Raw genomic sequence first — 7813 nt, 5'->3', positions numbered from 1 at the left:
TCTCCCTAGTTCCCTGCTTGGGAAAAGGAGGTTCAGAGGGGCAGAGCGGTTTGCCGGGGGCATCGAGCCAGTGACGAGCAGAATTGGGATTCGAACCCAGGACCCAACCTATACTCCTTACCACTGTGAGTGTTCTCCACTGCCTGTGTTAGGGCTGGGACTTGTCTTGTTTCTGCATTTCCCTAAAGTCCCAGCCCCTGGTCCTGCAGGAGAGACAGGCCTGGGACACAGGAGGACTGAGTTCAGCTGTACCGGGAATGCTTGTGAACTCCCTTCTTAGGAAGTAGATCAAGAAAAACAGCGCCCGCCCTCCCCCAAAACTGGAGGCAAGCGGGCAAGGAGGCCGAGGACGCGTGGGTTCTTTCTTCTCACTTGGAGGAATTCTGCCAGAGGAGCTGCTCTGCGCGCAGGGAATGAGGAGGTCCCTGTGGCTGCCCGGGTCCTCCTCCTTCAGGGAGGAGAGGAAGGTACCCTGCTCCCTGTTCCCGGGGTCCCGGCCACACTGTGAGACGCTCAGCAGAGAGCTCCCCTGGCCCCAGAATGCCAGCCATCGCTTTGTACTTGCCTCCTCTCCTTGAGTAAAATGCGATGATTTACTTACCTGCCACCTTGTTCTGACGAGGAGTTGAGACGATGTACAACACAGGCCAGGAGTGACCAGACTAAGCCAATGCAAACAGTTTTAATGAGGCTTAAAGAATATTGTGGGTGACACGTGTGCAGTCCATGAGCTGCCAGCAAAGTGGTGAGCGCGAGTTGTGACTAAGAGCCTCCTGGGAGGCAAGGCAAAAAGAGGAAGTATGCTTCGTTGACCTGGCGGGAGCGTGGGGGAGATTGTTCTGCCCTGCTGTGCAATCTGGAAGACTGGTCCCGTGGGACTGTGCCCAGCATGGGCAGAGGCTCCGAGCGGTGCTGAGAGTCCTCGGGAGCTGCTGGCCGACGCTGGAGGAGGCTGCAGGGGAGGCCCTCTGGAGGGGACCCTGCGCACTGCGCAGTCCCTGTGACGTGTTTCCTGATGGCAGGGTGACACCGCCCATGGCCCCCCGCCCAGCCCACTGAGAGTGAGTATGCTGGCTTGGGTTTGTGAGAGGGGTCATTTTGTTCTCAAACTGTTTTTCAAATTTCTCCTGTCCACTGGTTGAATTTCCAGGCCCCAGAGTCGGTGGGACAAGGATGAAACCACCTCCGTGCCGGCCATCTGACCGTCCTGCCCCCTCAGAGAGCTCTGGGTAGGGACCCTGCCCGTTTGGGTTCTGGCGCGGGTTCTCCAGCACTTACTTTTCGGGGTTCCCTGCAGGAGGGAGCCCAGCGTGACTGGCAGGTGCTGCCTCCCTCAGGCCAGGCTGGGAACTGCCCTCAGACCTGCCTGATCAGGAGTGGACCCCCGGTCTCTACCCTCCTTCAGGCTGGGAAGGAAAGAGCTTTCTGGCTCGGGGACAGGTCTCTGTGCTGACAATCAGTATCTCTTCCTAGGTCAATTCGCCGTGAACTCACTCGGAGGCGACGCCACCAGCGTCTCCCGCCCTGTGCCTTTGATGCGTGTCCTGTGCTTGCCTGTGGGTGCTGAGAGCTGAGAGGAGTGGAGACCCACTGGCAGTCACGAGGTGAGGGCTGGTCGCTTCGCGCCCTGAGCTGTCCCACAGCCCTGGTAGTTCAGGCCAGAGGCCTGTGGAGGGGCGTGGGCCTTGTTACCACCACCCCCCCTTAGGGGAATCCACCATCAGGGGCAAACCAAGTGCCTCCATGGGGTGGGTGTCCCCAGGGCCGCCCACCCAGGTCTCTGCAGCATTGATCTCGTGGGCAGCTCCTGTGCCTTAGCTTGGCACACAGCCAAGCCCCCCAACAAAGATTTATTTATTTATTTGAAAAGCCAAGTTACAGAGAGAGAGGGAGAGACAGGAGACAGAGGTCTTCTATCCACTGGTTCACTGCCCAAACGGCTGCAACAGCTGGAGCTGGGCTGACCCGTAGCCAGGAGCTTCTTCCAAGTCTCCCACATGGGCACAGGGGCGCAGCACTCGGGCCATCTTCAGCACTGCTTTCCCAGGTGCATTAGCAGAGAGCTGGATCAGAAGTGGAACAGCTGGGACTCAAACTGGTGCCCAGAAGAGATGCCGGCCCTGCAGGCAGTGGCCCAACCCACAGAGCTGGCCCCCAGCCAATCCTCCTTAATGCCGGCTTTTTCTCCACTTTTTCTCCACTGACCGAGTCCCCCTCGCAGCCTCCAGGTGGGCTTCAGCCACACCCCTGCCTCGCACGTCCCCAGACTGCCTGCAGTGTCCTTCCACTTTCTCCTTGCTTGGCCACTACAGCCACCTTCAACCTTCTACATGAGCGTGCCCTGCTTTCTGCAGCCTTCCTTGAGCCCCGTGGGCTCCCCACCTGTGTCCCTGTTCCCCCACAGGCCCCCAGAATGCTTTGTACCCTGAGCCCAGACACGGACACATAGGCCACTCTTCCCCGGCCGGTATCGCGTTGCCTTGGGCTCTGCTGTCGGTTTGCCCCTAAGCAGTCAGGTGTCTGCAAGGGCAGGGAGGGCTTCCTGCTCCCCCTGTGCCCAGCACGGAGCAGGTATCAGAGAATGGGGGTGGAAGGACTAAGCAGCCCCCTTGCCTGTCCCTGGGACGAGCTGGAGCCACAGGCTCTGAACCCCAGGCCTCAGCACAGTCACTACCTACCGTGAGGACCGGCTTGGGAGCAGGGTGGGTCCTTGGAGCAGTACCAGACAACACCCCACCCTTACACCAGCCCCTGCCTTGGCCCAGCCCGGTCACCCCACGGCAGGGCTGGGAGTTGGGGCTGACGGCTGGGGACACAGCCCTGCTTGTGTGCTCCAGCGCAGCCTTTTCATAGCCGGACTCTCCTCTGGCCACAGAGCAGGCCTCAGCTCTCTGTCCCCCCGGGACATCTTGTCCCCAAACCGGTCTGTCCTCACTCCACATCCCCACCTAGCCAGGCCCACCCAGTTCTCCCCGTCCTTCCTGGGCCTCACTGGGAACACAGCAGGGTTTATGACGGCAGTGTCAACACTGGGAGGGTGGCCTCGGCTCACCCTGCCTTGGAAGCCACACCTTCGCCTGCTGCCCACACCTCATCCACGTCTCCTGCAGCCTGCAGGGAGGCTGCTGGCTCCCTCCTCTCCCGGCACCTGGGAGCCACTGAGGGGCTTGGGTCATGGAGGGAGAACCTCATAGTCCTGGGAGACCGAGACCTTGTCTATAGAGATTAGGCTGGCTAGAGGATTAATCATTAAACCCGACCCATTTGCTGTCCTCTCCCCCTGCTCTCCTGCAAGGGGCGGGGCGGAGAAGGAGGCCCTGGAGCAGATCCCCTAGGGAGCACGGCCTCGTAGCCGCAGGGCCTTTTGCCCACCTCCCCGAGATCTGCAAGCCCACCTCGTGCACACAGCCTGTCTGCCTTTCCCGAGCAGCCCTGAGCTCTGAGCAGACCTTGGGCAGGCCTGGGTGCAGCCAGCCTCGGCGGCCGCTCTGGGAGAGGCTTTGGGGATCCCATAGGCTGCAGCTGCAACTGTGTTGACACACACTCCCCCCCCCCCCCCAGCTCCTCCTCAGACCGGCTCTCCCCTTGCTCGTTTCTACCCCCGCTGCCCAGCGCCCTACCGAGGGAAGCATGCCTGGCCTCCTGCTGGCTTCCCGCCTGCTCCTGGCACTGGCGGGGCGGGGGGGGGGGGGCGGGGGCTGGCAGGCCAGGCTGCAGCGCACCCCCATCCTTGGGGCCCCTGTGGTCTCCCAAGAGTACTTCTCCAGCTGCGAGAACCCTGCAGACAGCTTGGAGGCAGGAAGCCCTAGCACCCCCTTGCAGCTATGCAGCTAGGCTGCCACAGTGGGGCCCTCTCCCCCGCAGGCTCTTCCCCCGGCTTTTCCTGGATTTTCTCTAAGATCCCGGGAAACACAATCTCCTTCCCTCGTCTTCTCCCCTCCAGCTCCATCTCTCCGGCGTCGTGAGGACTCCTTCACCCCGCAGAGGCCATCCTTCTGTGCTTATGTTTATTTGCAGGTAGGGATAGGGGCGGGTCCTTCCCCCTTCTGTGCTCCAGCCTCAAGCCAGCCCAGCTAAGGCCCTTGAGCTCTGGGCTGAGACGAGTCACCTGAGCTCCCTGCAGCCCAGTCTCCCCATCTGGGCCAGCTGGCCAGCCCGCAGCAGTTGTCTTCCTGTCTTCCTCTTCCACTGATCTGCTGGACCACCTCCCCCCGCCACCACATCCTTGGAAAAGAGGCAGCCATCCTGGCCCCACGTGCCTCCCTCCTGGCGTGGTGTGAGGTAGCGGAGAAGTCTTTGACCTGTTGTTTACGCAGGTGCACGGGCATGTGTGCATGTGTCTGTGTAAGTGTGCTTGTGCCCATGTGAAGCAGTCGCAGCTGGAGGTGTTAACACCTGAGTGCTCCCAGGATGCTCTGTCGTAGGTGAACTGTTACAGTCGCAGAGGGGCGGGCGGCTGCCGGAGCGAGTCTTGTGGGTTCTTTTCCTCAGCTTAGTATAGAAATAAAAAGCCGGGAGACAGTTAGCAAAGAGGCAGAAACTTTTATTAGACAGAAAAGAAACTTTTGTTTCATAGGCAAGCGACACTGGCTCTGAGGAAGTGCCCGGGTCTTTAAGGCATTACTGTCATTCTGTAGGGGTGCCCATTGGACAGGGCTTTCACATGCTGTGTGCTGATTGGCTTGGGGCTCATGAGCTAGCAGGAGTCTCCTGGAGACAGTCTGCCTCTCCCCAGGGGCTCAGCCCCCTCCTCTGCCAACTCTGGGTGAAAGATTGCAGCCACCTGAGGGAGGGATTTAAAGTGGCAAGGTCACGCATGCAACGCAAGAAGCTGTTGGTGGGGGAAATGCCGATCAGTCAGTCGGTCTGGAGACAACTTTCCAGCCCCAGCCGGCAGCCTGCCTGTGAAGGATGTTCTACCCAGGTCTGGGGGCCCACAGACTCCCCACCCCCAGCTTCAGGAGCTCCCATCCGTTCTGGCCCTCGGGCAGCATGGTGCACCCACCCCCATCCACCTGGATACTCTGATTCTGAGTCAAACGATTATTCCTGTGAGACTATTCAAAGCCTCTTCCCTCCCTCCCCCCGGCCTTAGCTGCAAGCTCTCCGTCCTTTCTCTTTCCTGTTCATCGAGACTGTCCGTACGGAGTGGGGAAGAAGCAGAGGAGCAGGGCTGGGCATATGAGCAGTGAAGAAGCTGAGTTCGTCCCCCAGACAAGGAGGGAAAAGAGGGAGCGAGAGCAAGGTGGGGAGGAGAAAGAGAACTCTCTGGGGAAGATGTCAGGGAAGTTTTGCAGAGTTTGGGTGCAGAGTAGAGTGTGAGAGCTGGAGAGAGAGGCTTTGGGCAGCTGCACAGCAGCAGAGCGCTGGAAACGGAGAGATCGACGCAGGGCGCAGGGACTTTGTTGCTGTGGTTTACAAAGCTGATGTCACTTTATGACCCAAATAATATTCTTCATCTCATCAAAGGCAGCTCGGATCATAAATCTCATCTTTGTTGTTTGCACAAGTACAAAGGCAAATAACACTGCCAGTTAAACTCTACTGTGCTAATCATTTGTGAGATGCATCTGGGTTTCAGGAATGTTAAAAAAGGAAAAAATGAGACCAGCACCGCGGCTCACTAGGCTAATCCTCTGCCTGTGGCACCGACACACCAGGTTCTAGTCCCGGTTGGGGCACCAGATTCTGTCCCAGTTGTCCCTCTTCCAGTCCAGCTCTCTGCTGTGGCCAGGGAGTGCAGTGGAGGATGGCCCAAGTGCTTGGGCCCTGCACCTGCATGGGAGACCAGGAAAAGCACCTGGCTCCTGGCTTCGGATTGGCACAGCTCGCCAGCCACAGTGCGCCGGCCTTAGTAGCCATTTGGGGGGTGAAGCAACAGAAAAGGAAGACCTTTCTCTCTCTCTCTCTCACTGTCTAAAATCTGTCAAAAAAAAAAAAGAAAAAATTGTGTGTTTAAGATGTATGAATATAGCACCATTGCTTTACATTTTTAAAATGGAACAGTGTGCTGGGACTGGACTGTGTGGAGCTCTTAAAGGTATTCATTTTTTTTTTTTTCAAAAAGAGATTTATTTGAAGGGGCAGCAGAGAGAGAGAGAGAGAGAGAGAGAGAATATGTTCCATCCCCTGGCTCATTCCCCAGATGTCTGCATTGGCTGGGACTGGGCCAGGCCAAAGCCAGGAAACTGGAACTCCATCCGAGTCTCCCCTGTGGGTGGAAGGAACCCAAGAAATTGGCCATCTTCTGCTGTTTTCCTGGGTGCATTAGCAGCAAGCTGGGTTGGAAGCCAAGTGGCTTGAACTTGAACTGGTGCTCCAGTATGGACTGTGGGGCCCAAGTGGCAGCTTAACCCACTGCACCACAAGGCCGGCCCCTTCCATGCACTGGGAGTCCCATGGTGTGCATGTCGGTCTCCTTGCCCCCACCCTGTGCTCTCTGACCTGACTCAAGGAGGAACTCAGTTACTCAAGTTTTGTGGAGCAATCGTATCCTGTCAGGGGGCTGCAGCCAAGTGCTCTCCATAAGTCTGCATAGATTTTTTCCACTGTAACGACATTCTGAAAGCTGGATGGAGAAACAGCTGCACGTGCACGCTCGCACCCACCCCGCATCCGCGTGCCCACACCACAGTCTGGACATCTGGGTGGTCACAGGGACTGGATGTGAGGCCCCTGAGAATGCTGGCCTTCAGGATGGCGTTGGTGCCAGTAGCGTACGGATTGCTCTGATTATCCGAGGCTCTTGAGGAAAGCGTGACAAGAACACAGGACACAAAGAGCACGTTTGTGCATGCATGCGCGGGGGCGGTTTGCGGTGGTTTTAGAAAGAAATGTGGCAGTGATTGAGAGCATGAGACAGGTCCGATTGACGGTGGGGAGAAAGAGGCTTTATGGCGGAGCCCCCAGAGACTGCCACCATTTACAGCACGCGCAGAGGAGCCCGAGAAATGGCTGCTGGAGAATTCGGAGGAAGTGTGGGCAAGTGGTACATCCAGGAGACCCAAGAAAGTGGGCACTGCAAGAAGGGGGAGTTTGGGTCACCAGACTGAATGCTCGTGCGAGGTTCGAGTAGCCGAGCTTATCAGCAACTCTGATTGCCCGCGCGCATAGAAGGTGCAGAGTTGTAAGTGAGAAGAGTGGAGAAGCCTCGCCTGGTAGAACTGCGTGTGAGAGTGTCGTGTGACACCTGGGATGCCTGGCGGCCATAGTGATTCACGCCGACTTGTGGGTGGTCTGCACAGCCATTCTCCATCTCCAGCTTCTGCTCTGGGAGTCCCCCCAGCCCTTCCCCACCGATTGTCTCTGAAGATCCACTGGGCTCCCATTCTCGAGTCGAGCCTGACCAAGTTAGGAAACACCTAAAGACAGGACTCCCTGCTGTTGTCGAAAGGAATTTCAGAAATGCCCAGCCCTGCAGACACGCACACAAGCTGACCAAGCCTGGCCTGCTCACTGATCCTGCCTGCTGAGTTAATGAGCTGCCATAGTGGCTGCAGAACTGGTACCCTCTGACAGGGCTCCTGCCCGGGAACCTTCTGCTCAGCTGTAATCCATTCACCTGCCCAGTGCGAGCCTCAGACTCCCCCAGGAAAGAGCCCAGATCCTGGCCCCGGCACTTATCTCTTCCCTCTTCTTCCTGCAAGAAAACCACTGCTTCTTACGGAGACGCATGGCCTGGAGTTTGGACGGGTTGGTCTGTTCCGCCCTCCTCAGCGAGCTGCTCATGTGGGCCAGGTGATCAGAGTGCCTTATCCTCCGTTGCACAGCGATCGATCTGGGGAGAGGCGCATGACCCAAATGAGCCCATCAA

At 58.0% G+C, this 7813-nt stretch overlaps 1 long non-coding RNA gene across 1 annotated transcript; it reads left to right on the top strand.

Annotated features, from left to right (window-relative positions):
- Positions 1 to 851: 851 nt before the first annotated feature.
- On the top strand, positions 852 to 6041 carry LOC103351426 (uncharacterized). Its single transcript, XR_016221569.1, has 4 exons — positions 852 to 1061; positions 1151 to 1229; positions 1474 to 1604; positions 3944 to 6041. It is a non-coding gene; the product is annotated as an uncharacterized LOC103351426 (long non-coding RNA).
- Positions 6042 to 7813: the final 1772 nt, after the last annotated feature.

The sequence above is a fragment of the Oryctolagus cuniculus genome, chromosome 15 (assembly GCF_051225735.1).
Source record: "Oryctolagus cuniculus isolate XC-2025 breed Fujian yellow rabbit chromosome 15, ASM5122573v1, whole genome shotgun sequence".
Taxonomy (NCBI): domain Eukaryota; kingdom Metazoa; phylum Chordata; class Mammalia; order Lagomorpha; family Leporidae; genus Oryctolagus; species Oryctolagus cuniculus.
This window is presented reverse-complemented; position numbering and strand designations above follow the sequence as displayed.